The following is an 18,018-nucleotide window of genomic DNA, read 5'->3' on the forward strand; positions in this document are numbered from 1 at the left end:
CAGGCTCAGTAGTTGCGGCTCACGGGCCCAGCTGCTCCGCGGCATGTGGGATCCTCCCAGACCAGGGCTCGAACCCGTGTCCCCTGCATTGGCAGGCAGATTCTCAACCACTGAGCCACCAGGGAAGCCCCGGGAACCTTTCTTTATGGCTACTCTGTTCTTCTTATAGAGTCATTTATGAATTTATTGATTGCATATTATGAAAAAGAATTAATGGTGAAATTATTAAATTTTGAGTATGAGACTCTTCCCTCTATTAACTTACTCAGATAGGTAAAACGTTAAATATCAGTACAGGAGAGGGGTGACAGTACAAGGCAGCAAGATGACAGCAATCATGTTCATCCAGAATATATGTACTTTGCATTCCCCAGTAATGCTTTTAATCAGGAAGTCATTGTGTCAGGCACTTCGGGGGCTACAGAGATGATAGAAGGGAGATGCTGGCCCCCTCCAGACTTCAGGCCCAATCAAGAGAATGGATAAAAGTCTTTGGGGACTGGGAAGAAATGGCCTCCCTCACAGAAGCAAACCACCCAGAACAGGAACCTGTAAAACAAAGTGGGGGCTCCTGGGGAGTGCTCCAGCGTCCTGGGAGCCTGGATGGTCAGAGGAGGTGCTTGGCATGCTCTGTGGACAGCTCTGCCCTCTGTGTAGTGACAACCGAGCACACTGCTCAGCTGCTCAGAGCTGTGGGTCTCGGGAGAGCAACCAGATCACCCAGTGCCCAGGGTGGGGGCAACCCTTACACTCACTGGTTACTCACTGCCGACGTTGCTGCTTGTTAGAAAACCCCATTGTGGCCCAGCCCTGTTTGTTGGAGGATTTCTGTCACCGGGTCAGCCTCTGCTGATCTGATTCATAATTAATGCTGTTAGACTTTCTGCCTTCTTCTTAGAGCTATCCAATCACATTTATGGATATTTTAGAGAATTAAAAAACAAAATAATAATCTGTTCTTCATTCAGCACATTTACTGAGGGGCCTGCCTTGTGCCAGTCACTATGCTAAGCTCCAGGGTCATGGTGATGACCCAAAACTGACGTGATTCCTGCTGTCACAGCCTGTAGTCTAGTGGGGGAGGCAGACAAAAGGCAAACAGATACATAAGATATTTGCCAATTGTGATGGTGAGAAGGAAACAAAATGGGCAGAGCTGAAGATGTGCAAGAGGTTTAAGACATCTTTAAGGCAATTTGTAAATGATCTCATGATTACAGTTTTTATCCTAATGATTTCCCCAGATTAAATGCAAATAACTTTCAACGTCTGTCTCTTAGGTGTACTCGGCAGGTCCCTGATGAACCAAGGGAACCCTCCACCGTATCCAGGCCCCGGTCCGACGGCTCCATACCCACCTTATCCACAGCAACCGATGGGGCCTGAGGTCTACCCTCCAGGACCTGTGGGGGGACCCTACCCACCTCCTCAGGGGTACCCCTACCAAGGATACCCACAGTACGGCTGGCAGGGCGGACCTCAGGAGCCTCCTAAAACCACAGGTACTGTGATGTGAATGGGGCATGTATACAGTTGGTCCTCCATATCTGCAGGTTCCGCACCCACGGATTCAACCAACCACCGGATTGAAAATATTTGGGGAAAAAAATTCCAGGAAGTTCTAAAAAGCAAAACTTGAATTTACTGTGCTCCAGAAACTACTTACATAACATTCATGTTGTATTTACAACTATTTAAATGACATTTACATTGTGTTTTTATTATAAATAATCTAGAAATGATTTAAAGTATATAGGAGGATGTGCGTAGGTTGTATGCAAATACCTTTCATATAAGGTATTTATATATAAGGGACTTGCGCCACCGCAGATTTTGGTATCATGTGGGGTCCTGAAACCAATCCTCCGTGGATACCGAGGGACGACTGTATGTGTATTACGTGGGTGTGCATGTGTGCAGTCCAGCGTCACCAACGGAAATGTTTGCACGTTTTCTTTGGCAGAGAAGAAACTCTGGCCTTTGTTTGCCATGGTTGACATTTCCAAAGCTTGGTGACTGCTTCGGGTGGCTTCTAACTCCTGAGAAGGACTTCTTTCTTGGGAGGGCTGAATCAATTCTGCCTCCTTTCTCTTGTCCCCTGTGGGGCTGATGACTTCCTGGCCGACATGTTTTCTGAAGGCATCTCCTCGAGCAGTGAGAGGGGGCAAAGTACCAGTTGGATTCTTGCTCTGGCAGCCAGTTTTGCTTTTCAGGTTTAGCCTGTTGGGATTGTTTTATCTCTCAACTTGTTGACCCTCAAGTCATCCTCTTGCCCCTGCTATTGGGGTTGGTTTTCTTTACTACTATGTTTCATAATTCTATTTAACCTGCTAGCTGAGTTGTCAGCAGCTTATGAGTCCTTCTTGTGTGCTGGAACAGTGCTACTCGAAGTTTACTGTGCAGACAAGTGCCAGTCCACGGGCGGCTATCAGGCTGCAATGAGATAAATACAGAAAGTGAGAGTAAAAATTTTAAAACTTTGAGAGCAATTTAACATTGCTGTGACATTCGAGCATGGAATCTTGCATTTTACAAAAAGTAGCAGTCTGTGAAGGGTTAGGAAGGAAACATCTTGAGAAGCACTGTACTACATGTCTTGGTGACTGTTATGACTGTATTATAACCTTTCGGTTTGCAGAATAGTTGCGCTCTTAGAGCTTTCAGCTTTTGAATATAGCTCATTCTTACCGAGTGCTTATTATGTGCCAGGTGCTCTCCTAAGAGCTTTACATACATTCACATTTAATCCTTGCAACAGTCTTATGAGGTTATTCCCATTTTACAGTGAAGTAATTGAGACACAGAGTGGAGTAACGACTTGCCCAAGGCCACCCAGCTAGAAATGGCAGACCCCAGATTTGAATCCTGAAAGTTTGACTGTGGAATCTGTACCTGTATCTTATTGCTGTACTGTTGTCCCTTTCCTGTCTTTTCTGACCTGACACATTTGTCTGAATTTAGGGCCTTAGGCTGCCTCAGAGATTTTCCTATAGTTTAACCCCTTACTAATCAAAAGTAGTAACAGAACTGACAGTTCATTTTATTTCAGAATTTGAGGGTTCTTTAGAATGGGTGGATGCCAAGGAAGAAAAATAGGTTTAAGAGGAATTGTGTGCTCAATATGGGAAAGATTTTACTTTTATGGTGTCACGTCAGGGGCTGTATTGAGATTGAATAGATTTGAATACCTTTAAAAGATTTAGTTTATCTTGAAGGAAAACTTTTACAATCCAAGGTTCTGTTTTGTTGTAAATTGTTATAATGCGTGCTTGGAGGACTGCAGGAAGTACAACCAGTATAAATCAGAGCAGTTGGCATCCAGGTCTATGACATCAGAGGGGGATTTCCTGAAAATAAATCTCAGTTTCTGGAGTTTCTGCTTCAAAACAAGGTAACCCTGTGATGAATGAAAGAAGGCCAGCTGAAAAGACCACATAATATATGATTCATTTATGTGCAATTCAAGATTAAGCCAAACTAATCTATGGTGATGGAGATCAAAATAGTGGTTACTCCTGGCTGTGGTGTCGGAGAATAGGGTAGGGTTTGTTATTGACTAGGAAGGACACAGGGAGACTTCTGGGGTATTAAGAGTTTTTTTGTTTTTTGTTTTTGGCTGCGTTGGGTCTTCATTACTGTGTGCAGGCTTTCTCTAGTTGTGGCGAGCGGTGGCTACTCTTCATTGTAGTGTGCGGGCTTCTCATTGCGGTGGCTTCTCTTGTTGCGGAGCATGGGCTGTAGGCATGTGGGCTCAGTAGTTGTGGCTCGCAGGCTCTAGAGCGCAGGCTCAGTAGTTGTGGTGCACGGGCTTAGTTGCTCCGCAGCATGAGGGATCTTCCCGGACCAGGGCTCGAATCCGTGTCCCCTACATTGGCAGGCGGATTCTTAACCACTGTGCCACCAGGGAAGCCCTAGGAGTATTCTTTTATCTTAATCTGGGTATAAACATTTTCAAGCCACACACTTAATATTTGTGCACTTTAGTATATGTTATATGTCAATGAAAAAAAAGTCAGCCCAGCATTTGTGTTAAACAATAGATTCAGCCCAGTGCCTCCCTAGATTGTGTCTTTCACCCATAGCCCTCCTGGTCTATGGTTTGTAGGCCATTTCTGGGCCTGTATTGTTTATACTGACTGTAACTACCATTCAGTGGATTTGAAACATTATAGAGCTTGTCTAGAATAAGTGCTTCCTGGGCTCAGTGGACCTTGTCCCCTCATGCAGAAAATACTCACAGGTTTGGCCCTTTTTCTTACCTTTGGTGTAATTTAAGTATTACATCAGCGTTTTTGAGGAAAAAAAAATAATATCTTAATTCTTCTTAGGATTAAAAGGCTTTATCAATTTATCAATGATTTCATAAATGCAGTTGAAAGCTGTTTAACATCCTTTTCTACAGGATTTCTCTCTCTGTCATCAGCCTGTGCATTGTTAATTGCCCAGACCTGTTCTGTACCAGGTATGGCAGGGGATACCAGGTGGTCAAGCTCTTCTCTCAACCTGGGGTCCAGGTTCTGTGAATGGGACCCTCTGACCCCCCTCTCACTAAGGGATGTGCTTTTTGGGGACCCCTTTCACTTCTTTCTCTTTGTATTGCTCCTGGGATCCCCAATCAGAATCATTCTTGGGGCCTGTAGGCTTAGGCATGTGTCTTTGAGCTCTCTGCAGAAATTTAAGGGATTTTTTCTCTAGCAGGATGATTTTAGATGTATCTACTACTGCATATGCCATCTCTCAGCTGAAGTTCATGTGTGTAGTCCCTTCTGTTAACAGCTACCTAGGTGGAAATTATTTGTTTTAGGGTCTTAGCTACTCTTAATTGGTGTCTGGTAATTAGTAAGGGTTTAATAAAGTGTTGAATGGACAGGTCGGTGGGTAGATGGCTAATCTAAGCAGAACCTTCTTTGGTAGTCTATTTTTAGTTCAAATTTCATTTTTTCAGATATTGTATTTTTTAAAATTTATTTATTTATTTTTGGCTGCATTGGGTCTTCGTTGCTGTGCACGGGCTTTCTCTAGTTGTGGCGAGCAGAGGCTACTCTTCATTGCGGTGCGCAGGCTTCTCATTGCGGTGGCTTCTCCCACTGCAGAGCACGGGCTCCAGGAGCACGGGCCTCAGTAGTTATGGCATGCAGGCTCAGCACTTGTGGCTCGCGGGCTCCAGAGCGCAGGCTCAGCAGCTGTGGTGCACGGGCTTAGTTGCTTCGCGGCCCATGGGATCCTCCCAGACCAGGGCTCGAACCCGTGTCCCCTGCATTGGCAGGCGGACTCTCAACTGCTGCCCCACCAGGGAAGCCCCTGTATTTTTTTTTTAAGCCTTTGTTTTTCTCAGGAAACCAGCTTTTTGGAAACCCTGTGATTGGAAGCAGCAGGTGCTTGTGGGATTGAGGCTTCCCAGGGAGCACACCTGCAATATGTCAAGGGTCTCCTGGGGAGATTTTTAATAATAATAACAACTATACCAACTAGTATTTCTTGCACTGGCATTAGCTTCACGTAATCTTCATAATGACCCTGAAGCATTAGTCCCATGTTATAGAGGTGGAATCTGAGGCTCAGAGAGGTTGTGATTCAGTTATTTATTGTATAACATTACCACCCTGAAACTCAGTGGCTTAAAACAACAGTGATTTATTATTTCTCATGATTGTGTGAGTTGGCTTTAGGGGATCTCTCCTGGGGTCACTTGTGTGACTTAATCCAGCTGTCAGCTTGGCTGGAGCTGAAATGTCCAAGACTGCCTCGCTCACATGACAAAGGCCTGGGTTTAGCTCCATGAGGCCTCTCTCTACACATCTCCCTTTCCACGGCAACTAGCTTCCAAGAGTGTGAAAGTAGCAGCTGCCAGGCTTTTAACGGCTAGGCCCAGAGCTGGCACCGCCTCACTTACCCTGTATTCTATTGCTCAAAGGCTGGCCAGATTCTGCAGGAGGGGAAATAGATGCCATCTCCCCCCACTCCTGCTTTTTTGGCAACAGCTTTATTGAGATACAATTCACATACCATACAATTCTCCCATTTAAAGTGTCCAATCCAGTGGGTTTTGGTGTATTCACAGAGTTGTGTGACCATCACCACTGTCTAATTCCAGAAGATTTTCATCACCCCGAAAAGAAACCCTTTGGCAGTCATTTCCGATTTCCTTAACTCTCCTCCTACGTGAATCTACTTTTCTGTCTCTATTGATTTGCTCGCGTTGAACTTTTCTTATAAGTGGAATCATGTAATATGCGCTCTTTTATGACCAGCTTCTTTCACTTAGTGTAATGTTTTCAAGGTTCATCCACGTTGTAGCAACTATCAGTGCTCCATTCCTTTGCCAAATAATATTTTATTGTATGGATATACCATATTTTATTCATCTGTTCATACTTTATTCATCTGTTCATTAGTTGATGGACATTTGGGTATCTGCTTTTGAGCTATTTTGAATAATAAATAATGGCTGTTATAAACATTGGTGTAAAATAGATTCCATCTCACTAGGAGGAACAGCATGTGAATACAGAGTGAGAGGAATCGTTGGTGGCCATCTTGGCAGACAGTTCACCATGCTCCTATCTTTCCTTTTAACAATTCACCATTACATGAAATTTCTAAAAATCTTAAAAAAAAAAAAAAAAAAATTCACCTCTCTCCCATGTGCAAATTATACCCATCCCCTTCTAAGACCACCAGATGTCTCATCCAGTAACTACCTCAGCTTGGAGTTAAGGATGTCACCATCGAGGATGGCCTCTAACCAGCCATGCCGCTCCCTTCGCTCCCTACTCCTCATTCCCATTCTGCCCAACTGTACAGAGAGATCAAACAGAATATCAGCACTTCTGTGAAGCTTTCCCTCCTGTATCCCACACCTCCCATAGAATTTACCACTCCTAGGTGCTTCAGCTGCACCCCATACAAACTTCTTTCAAAGCACCTCCTTTCTCCAAATTCAGTTAGGTTTCATGTTCTCTCTGATTTACCTCTTTAGTGTCTGACTCCAGTCAACCTTGCTCATACTATTTTAGTTTAGGCTTCCACCATTTGTGTTGGTCAAGACTCTTAAGATTGCAAGTGACAGAATCTCAGCCTTAAATATTAACCAACAACAGAGGATCATCGGAGACCTGAGTGAAGGCCCCAGATGATAGATGGTGACGAAAACAGACAGGAAAAAGGGACACTGAGGGAACAGAGGCAACACAAGGAGCAAAAACCCTACTACAAAAAAGGGGGGGAGTCTCCTAATATTCTTAGATATGCAGGGAGATTTCTTACTGAAATAAGAGTAGGGATGCTGTATAAAAAGCAACTCAGGATACAAAAGCACTTAGGCAAGGAGCATGTGTCAGCCCAAGGATTGGGTTCAAAGACCCATTTGGATAGCCAGGTCTTGCCAAACCAGAACTTAAGGCTTTTTGCCACAGGTGGAAGCTTGACATATGTTTTGGTTATCTATTGCTATGTAGTAAATCACCCCAAATCTTGGCGTTAGAGATTCTATAATTTGGGCAGGACTTGGCAGGAAAGATTCATCTCTGCTCCCTGGGCCTGGAACATAGGAGATAACCAGTGTGCTGAGTTGAGTATGTGTACTTTCTACCCTTGAATGGGATTTACAAACTTTCCTTCTTGGCTTTCATATTTGTAGCTGTCTAAAGGGGCACTATTGGGTTGGCTTACACCAATAATACAGAGGAAGAAGCTGTTTGGTTTGGCAGATGCTTTGGAAGGGAGAGAGGGATGGGAGCATGGCTGCTGGCTGTCTCACTGCTGGGAGGGGTCACGCGATGCCCACGCTGAGAAGCTACTACGCTTACGCGTGTCGCATCCAGGCTTGGGCTTTTCCACTCTTACTGGCTTGGTTTGACCCTCTTGTTTCCCATGAAGTTAATTTAAGTTCAGTCGTATTCTGTCAACTGTTTCAGTTTCAGTGAAATCTTGTACTTCTGGTTCATCATAACAAGAAATTGTTCTTTTGAATGCAAAAAAAAAATCCCCCATCCAGTATCCCTTTTCCCCCCTCTCCCTCCTTCCACGTGGCCTCTCAGTGTGGCTGACTTGGGCCTCACAGTGTGACAGCCTCAGGAGGTCTGGGCTCCTTAGGCGTTAGAGTACAAAAGTGGCAGCTGCCAGGCCTTCCTTTAAAAAGCAAACAAACAAACAAAAAACTTTTCATTTAACTTCTTTTTTTTTTTATAAATTTATTTATTTTATTTATCTTTGGCTGCATTGGGTCTTCGTTGCTGTGCATGGGCTTTCTCTAGTTGCGGCGAGCGGGTGCTACTCTTCGTTGCGGTGCGCGAGCTTCTCATTGTGGCGGCTTCTCTTGTTGCAGAGCACAGGCTCAGTAGTTGTGGCGCACGGGCTTAGTTGCTCCGCGGCATGTGGGATCTTCCCGGACCAGAGCTCGAACCCGTGTCGCCTGCATTGGCAGGCGGATTCTTAACCACTGCACCACCAGGGAAGCCCCATTTAACTTCTAATTTTGAAAAAATTCCAGACTTACAAAAGCTTTGCAGAAATAGTACAAACAATTCTGTATACCTTTCACCCAGATTTCCCCAAATCTTCTGCAACTACAAGATAATGATCTCCCTGGCTTTTTTACTGCCCAGGCTCAGAAGTCTCAGCACATCACTTCCACCACACTCTCTGTCAAAGCAGCCACAGGTCTAGCTAGCAGAGATTCAAGGGGAGGGGAAATGGACTTTACTCTTGATGGGTGGGTGACAAAGCCACAGTGCAAAATGGCACAGAAACTCTACCCCCAAGTCCCAGTGGTGATGGGTGAGCTCATCATGTTCAGTGAAGCATTCTAAATAACAAAACTCTTTCTAGGTTCTTATGAATATGCCATAGTAACAAAACTGTTTAAAGTGAAAATTAAACACAACAGTATCTCCAGTCTTAGGTCAGAAGATAGGCCATCTGTCTTTTTAAGGAAAGTTCTGTGAATTGGTTAGAAAGTCATGAACTCCGAGGTTTTTAAATTCTCTCACCAAGTGGTATGGACTTATATACACTACCAAATGTAAAATAGATAGCTAGTGGGAAGCAGCCGCATAGCACAGGGAGATCAGCTCCGTGCTTTGTGACCACCTAGAGGGGTGGAATAGGAAGGGTGGGAGGGAGGGAGACACAAGAGGGAGGGGATATGGGGATATATGTATATGTATAGCTGATTCACTTTGTTATAAAGCAGAGACTAACACACTATTGTAAAGCAATTATACTCCAATAAAGATGTTTTAAAAAAGAAAAAGAAACAAAAAAAGAAGTAAATTCTCTCACCAAAATTGAAATGGCTCCCACTCAGATACCTCAAATCATTGGAAATGTTAAGAGTTCTCAGCTGATCACCCTTCCGAGCTCATGGCAGACATCACTCATCAATTCTGGCTCTAGCTGCTCAGCCCCAAATTTGGCTTCAGAATCCTCCTTACCGAAGGATCCTAGGCAGCCGCTATGAGTGAGGCTTGAATTGTTAGGTAAGATGAGGCCATTTTACCATTCCTTGCTAGGCCGAATCCCTCTTTTTAGAGATACTAAAACTGAAGTACAGTGAGGTTTAGTGACTTGCCCAGGGTCCACGTGTTTTGACTAGGATGTAAGTCCTGATTCCAAGCTAAATGCATTTCTTCTTTATGGCCTGCTGCTGCGATCCAGCACTGATTCCACAGCAATTCCCAGACACCTTCCCTCTGCCTCCTCCCTCCGCCCTGCCCCCCAGCCACCGAAACAAACACAAAAACCTGGTAGTTACAACAGGGTACCACTTTCCTAGTAGACAGGTAAGTGGAGTGTGATAAAAGCTGGGTTCAAATCCCCTTACTAACACGAGGACCTGGGCAGATTGTTTAACCTCCCCGATCTTTGAGTGTGCCTGCCTCCCCTTGTAAGCTTCCTGAAGGTGATTTTTTCTCTCCTTCATCTCTGCTTCCACAGAACCTAGAACAGTGCTGACACGTGGTACATGCTCAGTAAATATTTGCTGGATGGATGGAAATATCACCAGTTTGAAAGGTGGTTCCATGTCCGGTCCCCTTTCCCTTTGAGCCCCTTCCCTTGCTATTTAACTCTTTGGGAGTCCAGATACTGCGGTTTTATTCATATTTTTCTGGGTTAGGACTGATATCTGACAATGTATTGATGTAAAATAAAATGAATTCTGCTTCAGCAGAGTCCTTGGGATGCCCCCATGGAGTTCAGAAGCCTGATTGGCCTTTGAACCGGATTTCTCAGCCTGTAAAAAAGTGCCCCTGTTCTTGCTCTTTGTAATTTGAAGGAGCAAAAGGGGAGCACCTGTTCCAGGAGAGCCCTGCCGGGTCACTGGCCAACCAGCAAGATGCTGTGAGCGGCCTTTCCTCAGTCCACAGTCAGAGTGCCGGCTGGTAACATGGCATGGTGCCCCTGCACACGCCCTTTGGTGTCTGACACTGCTCTCATCGCTCAGCACAGGGATAAACGAGAAAGGAGTTTAACGGTGTGGCATCTCTGGCTAATTGGCTTGAGGTCTGGAATTACAGCTTGGCTTGTTTGAGCCTTTTATGCTTTTTTTTCATCAGAAACTCCGATCAGGCATCGTCATTGCCCTGGGAAGACTTTCAGCATAGATAAAGTCCAGCTCAATACCTTCTTTCTCTGCCAGGCATCAGATGACAGAATGTCTCAGCAAGGACACTGCCTGGTGCCACCTAAAGCCGCATTGGCTTAGGAATCTAGGTGGAGTTTCTCCAGTTCCCTGAGCTTCTGTTTCCTTATCTGTAAAATTGGTATTATAGGACTGTGGCGAAGCGAAAACAAAGTCATATACCACGTAGAGCGTATGGGCAACCAAGGACTTAGCACCCTCCCTTGGCCCACACCACTTTTCTGAATTTTTGCTTGTGGTTGGATGAGGGTGGTGAAGACAGGAAGCCCTCAGGGGAAAGGTGGGGAAGCCAGTTGCTGAGGGTCATTCCTGATCTACCCTGAGAATCCCCACACGTCTGAGGCAACCGTGGGGACTGACAACTCCAAAGTCATGTCATCTGCAGTTTGTAGCCGTATAACTGGTCTCCCTCCTCCTGCTCTTGCCCCCTGCTGTCTGTTTTCTCCCCAGACCCTCGAGAGGCTTCCCTTATCACGCAGAGTAAAAGCCAGTCCTTAGGGGGACCAGCCAGGCCCTCCATGAGCGGGCTGCCCCCATGCACTGCTCCACCTTCACAGGCCGCCCCATTCCTACCACGGCCTTGGTATTTGCCATTCCCTTTCCCTCTCCTCCGAAATTGACTGGGCTTGTGTCCTCTCGTGGTTCTTGCTCAGCTGTCACCTAGTCAGAGAGGCCTTCCAACCACCTCCCCTCTCCCTCTGCCCCATTTAACCAAGCACCCCAGCCTGGCACACTCTCCCCGCTATGCCCACCTCTTTTCTCTTCCCAACACATTGTTCACATGTCCCTTGGCTGCCTTTCTCCTCCTGCTGGAACGTAAGCTCCTTGAAGGCAGGGACTTTCGTATGTCATGTTCACTACTCAATTCCAAGTATGTGCTGACTGGCTGAGTGTCCCCTCCCCCAATGTCCTCTGCCTGCACAGGTGTCTTTGCAGCAGTCTACTTCCAGCCTTACCTTGGGTCCCTGTTCCTCCTCATGTCCTCTGTACAGAATCCTGGGAGTGGCTCTAAGGAGCTGCTACTAACTGAGTTTTTGCTGTGTCATGCCTGGTGCTGAACACTGTATATCCATCAGCATTTAATTAGCGTGACAGCTCTATGAGGTGGGTCTTACTCTTCAAAAGAAGAGTTTGCCCAAGGTCAGAGCTAGTAAGTGGCAAGCAAACATTCTAACACCATGTGTGACCTGAGAGCCTGTTCTCTATGACAGTGCCCCAGAGGCTCCACCACCGGGATAGGTGCCAGCGCCCAAGGGCTCTGCCCCGTTGCTGCCTTCCAGTCTGGCCGAGGTCCGTGCTTGGCCTACCTTGTGCTGCTTCCTTCTTGGTCTCCTGGTTTATCCTGATCTCTGCCTTCTTCATGGCAAGAGTTGACTGTCTTGCGAAATACTTCTTTATATCTTATCCTCACTTGGATCTTTGTTCAGTTAATTCATTTAACCTTCGTCCTTCCTCTTGAATCTCTTAGCACACATTCTGGGACGTTCAGTTGAATCTTCTAGTGCCCAAAGGGCATTTTCATGGAATTCCTTGGAAAAGTGCCCTTATGTCTCACATGGGCTTGGGCCAGCATCTTTAAAACTTCAGCCAGCCCTGTCAGAATCGGGAAACTTGTGGTTTCTGACTCAGCAAGTAGGTCTGGTCACGTAGACTCTTTGCTATGAGAAGAGAGACAGACCCAGTGGCCACAAGGAGGGAGGTCTCTAGAAAGGGAGGAAGAAGAGAAAGACGAGCAAGGAAGGGATATGAGAGGGAGACAGTATGGTTCCCAGACCTAGCACAGTAGCTGGTAGTTAGTAGTGCTTCCAGAAAGATCTACAGAAAGCATGAAACCTCAGGGCCTATCTAGATGAAGGCGCAGAAACTGGGGGCAAATGGGACGGTTGCCTGTGGTCTGATCCAGCCTGAACTTGGCCCCTCAACTAGGAGAAGGCGGGCTGCTTATGGGGTCCTCCTGGGATGCGTGGCTCTTGATAAGGGCTCTGACCCCAGCTGTTTCTCTCAGCACTGCGGGGCCCCCCTTTCCCTATCTCAGGGAGGGCAGGGACCTTCATGGCCCATCAGGCTTAGAGCTTGCTGATTCTTGCTTTGGAGGGGAAACTGCTCCTTCTTACTTTTTGTCATGGTCTACTGGCTTCCATTTAGTGGAGGCTTTGCTACCAGCCTGGGTTTCTATGTGATAGGCCAGAGGTTTTGATTTACCTGAGGATGAAAAGGCTTTGGTGGAAGCAGTTCCTCACCTAACGCTTGGGCGTGCCAGAGTAGAACCTATACAAGTTAAGGGCTCAAACATTTCTTTTGCCCTCCTTAATGGTTTTCTATTATTCTTAGAATAAAGACCAACATTCCAAAAGGTCTTGAGAGGTCCTTCATGGTGTAGCCTTGCCAGCAGATTCTGTTTCAGTTCCTCAGCCTCACCAGGCCTCTCCTCCCATATGGCTTTTGCAAATGGTGTTTCCTCTATATGGCTTGGAAAATTCACACCTCTCTTGACTCAGTACAAGTAACCTATTAATCCTTCCCATTTCACTCCTGTGTCACTTCAGCGATGCTGAGTGATACCTTACCCCCAACCCCGGTCTGGGTCAGCTTCTGTCCTTCATAGTACTCTCTGGGTTTGTAATTTTACAGCCTTGGCTCTAGTTAGAGAATTACGGTCTCCACCACTGTCTGAAAGCGTTCTGATAGTAGAGACCTTGTCTAATTTGACTGACCACTTGATTCTTCAGTAACTACTTGTTGAGTGATTGAAGATGAGAAGTTTAAAGATAGCACAGGGAACTCTGCTCAATATTCTGTAACAACCTGATTGGGAAAAGAATTTGAAAAAGAATAGATACATGTATATGTATAACTGAATCACTTTGTTGTACACCTGAAGCTAACACATTGTTAACCAACTATACTCCAATATAAAATAAAAAGTTTAAAAAAATAAAGATACGCAGGAGAGAAGACAGGGTGAGTTTCTGGAATAAGCTTTTTCAAGTGTTAAACTCTGGGTTTGAGTTTGCAGAAAAGACTGTTTTGCACTACTTTTCACTCCCTCACGTTATTCATTTTTTGGTCTGGGTTCTGAGCAGAATATTCAGTGTGGAGCACTGTTGCAATACTGGCAGTCACAGGTATGGGAATTATCAGAACTGAGAGATGCAGCTTTGGGTCATTTTTGCCTCCACTGAATGGTCTGGTCCCCTAAACATAGTAACAACTCTCAAAGAAAAAAAAATGTTTTCCCATTCATAGTCCAGATACCCCATCAACTCAAATCTTTTTTGTGTTCTTATTTCCTAGGCAGTTCTTGCTTATGTGCACGTGTCATTTGCACCTGGCTGCCATTGTAGTGTAGATTCCATTGTGTATTCTGTTTTCCCCCCCACTTACTTTGTCATAAGCAAATTTCCTATAAGGCAGGGTTTCTCAACCTCAGCACGTTGACGTTTGGGCCTGGTAATTTTGGCGGGGGGAGTGGGGCGCCGTCCTATGCCTTGTACAATGCTTAGCAGCATCTCTGGCCTCCTCCCACTAAATGCCAGTGGTATCTGCTCAGTTATGACAACCAAAAATGGTGCCCAGACATTACCAGATGTTCCCTAGGGGCCCAGAACCTGCCTTTGAGAACCATTGCGATAGAGTCTTCATAATGAAAACTGTACGTTGGGCTTTTGAGCCCAGTGGAGGAAGAGGCCTTCCTAATCAGCTTCACTAGCAGCTGAAAAATTCATGACTTTTTCTGGTGGCCTGCCCAGGAAGAAGGCTCCGGGAACTTGGAGCTATAAAGAATTCCCTCTTGACCTCTTACTGGACAGACAGTAAGAGGCTTTGTTTCTGAGCCTCTCTGCAGGTGGGACGGGAGAATGTGGGTGTTTGATACCAATTCCTAGATTAAAACCAGGAGGACAAGAAGAGTTTGAAGCCAGTGGTCTAAGTTTTTGAACATTTAATATTAATTATTAATTGTCAAATAGTTAATAAATAATAGTTAAATAAAAGAGCTAGTAATTATCAAGTGGTTATGGTGTGTCAGGCATTTTTATGTGTTAACTCATTTGGTCCTGAGAACAACCCTCTGAGGTAGCTCTTTTCTCATCCCCGTCGTATAGATGAAGGAACTGAAGCAGAGAAAGCGTGAAACTTGTTCATGGTCTCACAGCTAGGAAGTGGTAGAGCTGAGATTCAAACCCACCAATCTAACGCCAAAGCCTGTGCTCCTCAGTGACTACCATTTATTGAGCACCTAGTGAGGTGCCCAGCTCTGGGCTGAGAGCTTTATGGACATGGCTTCAATTCTTGCAATAGTCCTTCCAGGTAAGTGGTGTTATCCCAGATCTTACACATGTGGAACCTGAGTCTTAGAGAGGCTGTAATGTCTTGCCCATGGTTCCCCAGGTGTCTGACCCAGAGCCTGACATGCTTCCATGTGTCATGGGGCCTCCCATAAATGAGTAGAAGTTTTTGTTTTTGTTTTTTTTTTAACTTTGTCTTCCTTTCTTCCTTGGAATCTCACCACTCACTCTTTCAACAATTGTGAAATGCCTTGTGTAATTTAGTGCCAAGCACTAAATAAATGTTACTGTTTCTAATTAGATCTTGTTCAGGTGCTTTGTGTACATGATCTTTGTTAATCCATACAGTGGTCTTGGTGGTTTCCTGTTTCAGAGATGAGGACACAGGTTCAGAGAGGTGAACTAACTGGCCTAAAGTCAAAGAGTAACTCGCTGAGCCATGAATTGAACCCAGGTCTGTCTGGTTCAAATTGTATTCTTAACTTTCATGCTCATTTGCATTCCATTAGGAAATACCCTTGAAATACTTCAAAATATTAATAATATTTATATATAATATTTTATATAATATTAATAATAATGTGCATTGTTAACAGCGGTGAAGAGGTGGGCTCTCTGAGTATGACGTGTGCTCTCTGGGACACTCAGTTGCAACTCTTTTCCTTTCTTTTCACAAAAGCAGATTCGATTGGCCTTTAGTGAGTGAACTGGGCTCTTGGCACCAGTTTTGATTCTCATTCCCCGTATTTGTGACCTCAGGCTTTAACTTGATAGATCTGCTTAGCTAGGCCCGCGCTTAGATGAAGTCCCGTTCGCCTGTCCCCCGGCCCCTGCCCTGTGACTGCACTAGGTCTGGGAACTGGCGTCCCATGAAGACAGTCTGGTCACGAGGACACTGGGGGACCATAGGCTCCTAAAGATGGCCTTGGGTTTTTCCATCTTCTTGGATATAGAGACACAACCTGTTTTGGTCAAACGCTTCATGTAAAACACTCTCTTTTGCCTTTTCAAAAGCTTTGGCCTGCCCAGCGCTCAGGGGTAATGGAGTATGAAAGGGCAGCTGCTCTTTGCAGATCCAGTTTACTCAGCTGGCCAGGGAAGTGTGCTCAGTTGGCTGGACCGGGCTGGACCGGGCTGGCCCAGGAAACAGGGGTGTTTGAAGTCCTACCCTGCTCCCAGACCACTCGCCCCCCAGGTGCAGCCCAGGTTTTCTGCTCTAGTACTGCGTTTACCCAGTCTTGAAACTTGACATAATGCCTTTCATTCACATCTCGCATAAGCTTTTTAAAGTTAGGTTGATGTAAACAATGAGGAAATTGGTTTGGTGGGCAAGGAAAGGAAGGCTGCTTTGGGTAAAAGGAATCCAGGGAAACTGGAAGGTGCAGGTGGGATAGATCAGGTCGTCTCTAGGATTGGAGCCAGGACCGTGGTGTTGGGACCGCCCTGTGAGTGTGAGGTCACCTAGGGTTGCGGGGGCCTTTCCCTAGGATGCGTCCTTCCAAATGGCAGTGAGGCATTAGCTGTGCCGAGAGGCCGGCCCGGGGCCCGAGCACAGTCCATGTGGCTCTGCCTGCAACCCCAGCCGTTGTGGCCCAGCTCCCATGGGCACCCGCTTCCCCGTGGTCAGTGTGGTCAGCCGCAGGGGAAAAATCTATATTCCGCTTACATTGTGGCTCCCCAGAGCTGAGACGCTCCAAAAAGCGGGACGCAACACAGGATGATCATAACTAAAATGCTGACAATGAAGATGGCGAGGGCTGGTGTCTGTAGACGAGGGCTTAGCCCAGCGTTCACTGACACTAGTGTGGGGACCACGCCCAGCATGGTCAGGGGCCAGAAGAGTGGCTTTCTCCAAACCCTGATTTAGCACAGCTCTGCTGTACCCCAGGCCACTAGTCCTGGGGTACAACCGGGTTCTCACACAGAAAAACATGGCTTCATTCTAAATTACAGGAGTTACTTTTTAAATTACAGGAATATCTCTTCTTTATAGAAAGTAAATAATACCCATTCTTTTGCTATCCAGAGACAGTAGTTAACATTTTTGTATAAATCTTTTGGTCTGTGTTTAGTTTTTTATGATGCAGCCTTTTTTGAAATTTGACTAGTATGTTCATCTCTGTCCAGGAGATATATGTGCAGCTAATATAAATGCTACGTAAAAGTGTTGTTGGGTGTTTGGGGTTTTTTTCTTCATCTTAAATTCATCAATATGTGTACCCTCAGCTGCATCTTGGTCCCGTAGAATGTGAGTCTTGCGAGTGGCAATCAGTGGTTTCCGGTGAAGTCTCCATTGCAGATGTCAGTCTCACGCGGCTGACTTCATGCTGGGCGCCCCCAGCACCCCCCCCGCCCCCTCCCCCCCCCCCGCTCTACAATACACAGTGCTTTTCTTCTAGCCATTTATTTTTTTTTACAGCAGCAATAATACTTATAATGTATTATCTGTTTACTTTGTGCCTGGCACTGTGCTGCTTTTCGAGGCGTTAAATCATCTAATCTTTATAACAATCCCAAGAGGTCGGTGGTGTTATGTCTCCGTTTTTCAGGTGAGGAAGCCGAGCCACAGACAGCTTGAGGGAAATGTATTTTACCGAAGTGGACTATGCCAGGTGTAGCAAGCTCAGCCCCCGAGCCCAGTGAACCTGCATCCGCAGCGGCTGGACCTTGGGGGCTACAGGGATGAAGAGGACCCAGCTTCTGCCCTGAGAGCTGCTCTGGCAGGGGCTGAGAGACCCACTGGGACCGGCCAGTGAGTGGACCATGACAGTATTTGTAGCCTGCCCTGCCCTTCTGCTGTTGGACACTTGCCTTGGCTCCCTGAGGGAGTGGCTTCCTCCTCCAGGAAATACCGACTTTCCTACCCACTCTTCTGGAAAGCCTTATCAGCTCGCAGCCAGGAAGCTTGCTGCTATGTGCCGTCAGGGCTGTAACTCTTAGTTTTGAGAGGCCAGTACTGCTTCCCTCCTTGTTCCCCTGCTGGCCTCAGTGGCTTTTTTCTCATTATATCAGTGGCGTGCTGCGTGTCCAAGCTAGGATCCTGGTTGGAAAAGGTGGCTCACTCCCTAGGGTGCCCTTACGCATCCTCAG

The 18,018-nt window shown here is 46.0% G+C and overlaps 1 long non-coding RNA gene across 1 annotated transcript in view; it reads left to right on the top strand.

Annotated features, from left to right (window-relative positions):
- The window catches only part of LOC137759591 (uncharacterized), a 55,096-nt gene that overhangs the window by 25,607 nt on the left and 11,471 nt on the right, over positions 1-18,018 (top strand). Inside the window, exon 2 of the long non-coding RNA XR_011073115.1 lies at positions 1,281-1,502. This is a non-coding gene — a long non-coding RNA (uncharacterized lncRNA). The remainder of the gene's footprint in view (positions 1-1,280; positions 1,503-18,018) is intronic.

This window comes from Eschrichtius robustus, chromosome 2 (assembly GCF_028021215.1).
Source record: "Eschrichtius robustus isolate mEscRob2 chromosome 2, mEscRob2.pri, whole genome shotgun sequence".
NCBI classification, from domain to species: domain Eukaryota; kingdom Metazoa; phylum Chordata; class Mammalia; order Artiodactyla; family Eschrichtiidae; genus Eschrichtius; species Eschrichtius robustus.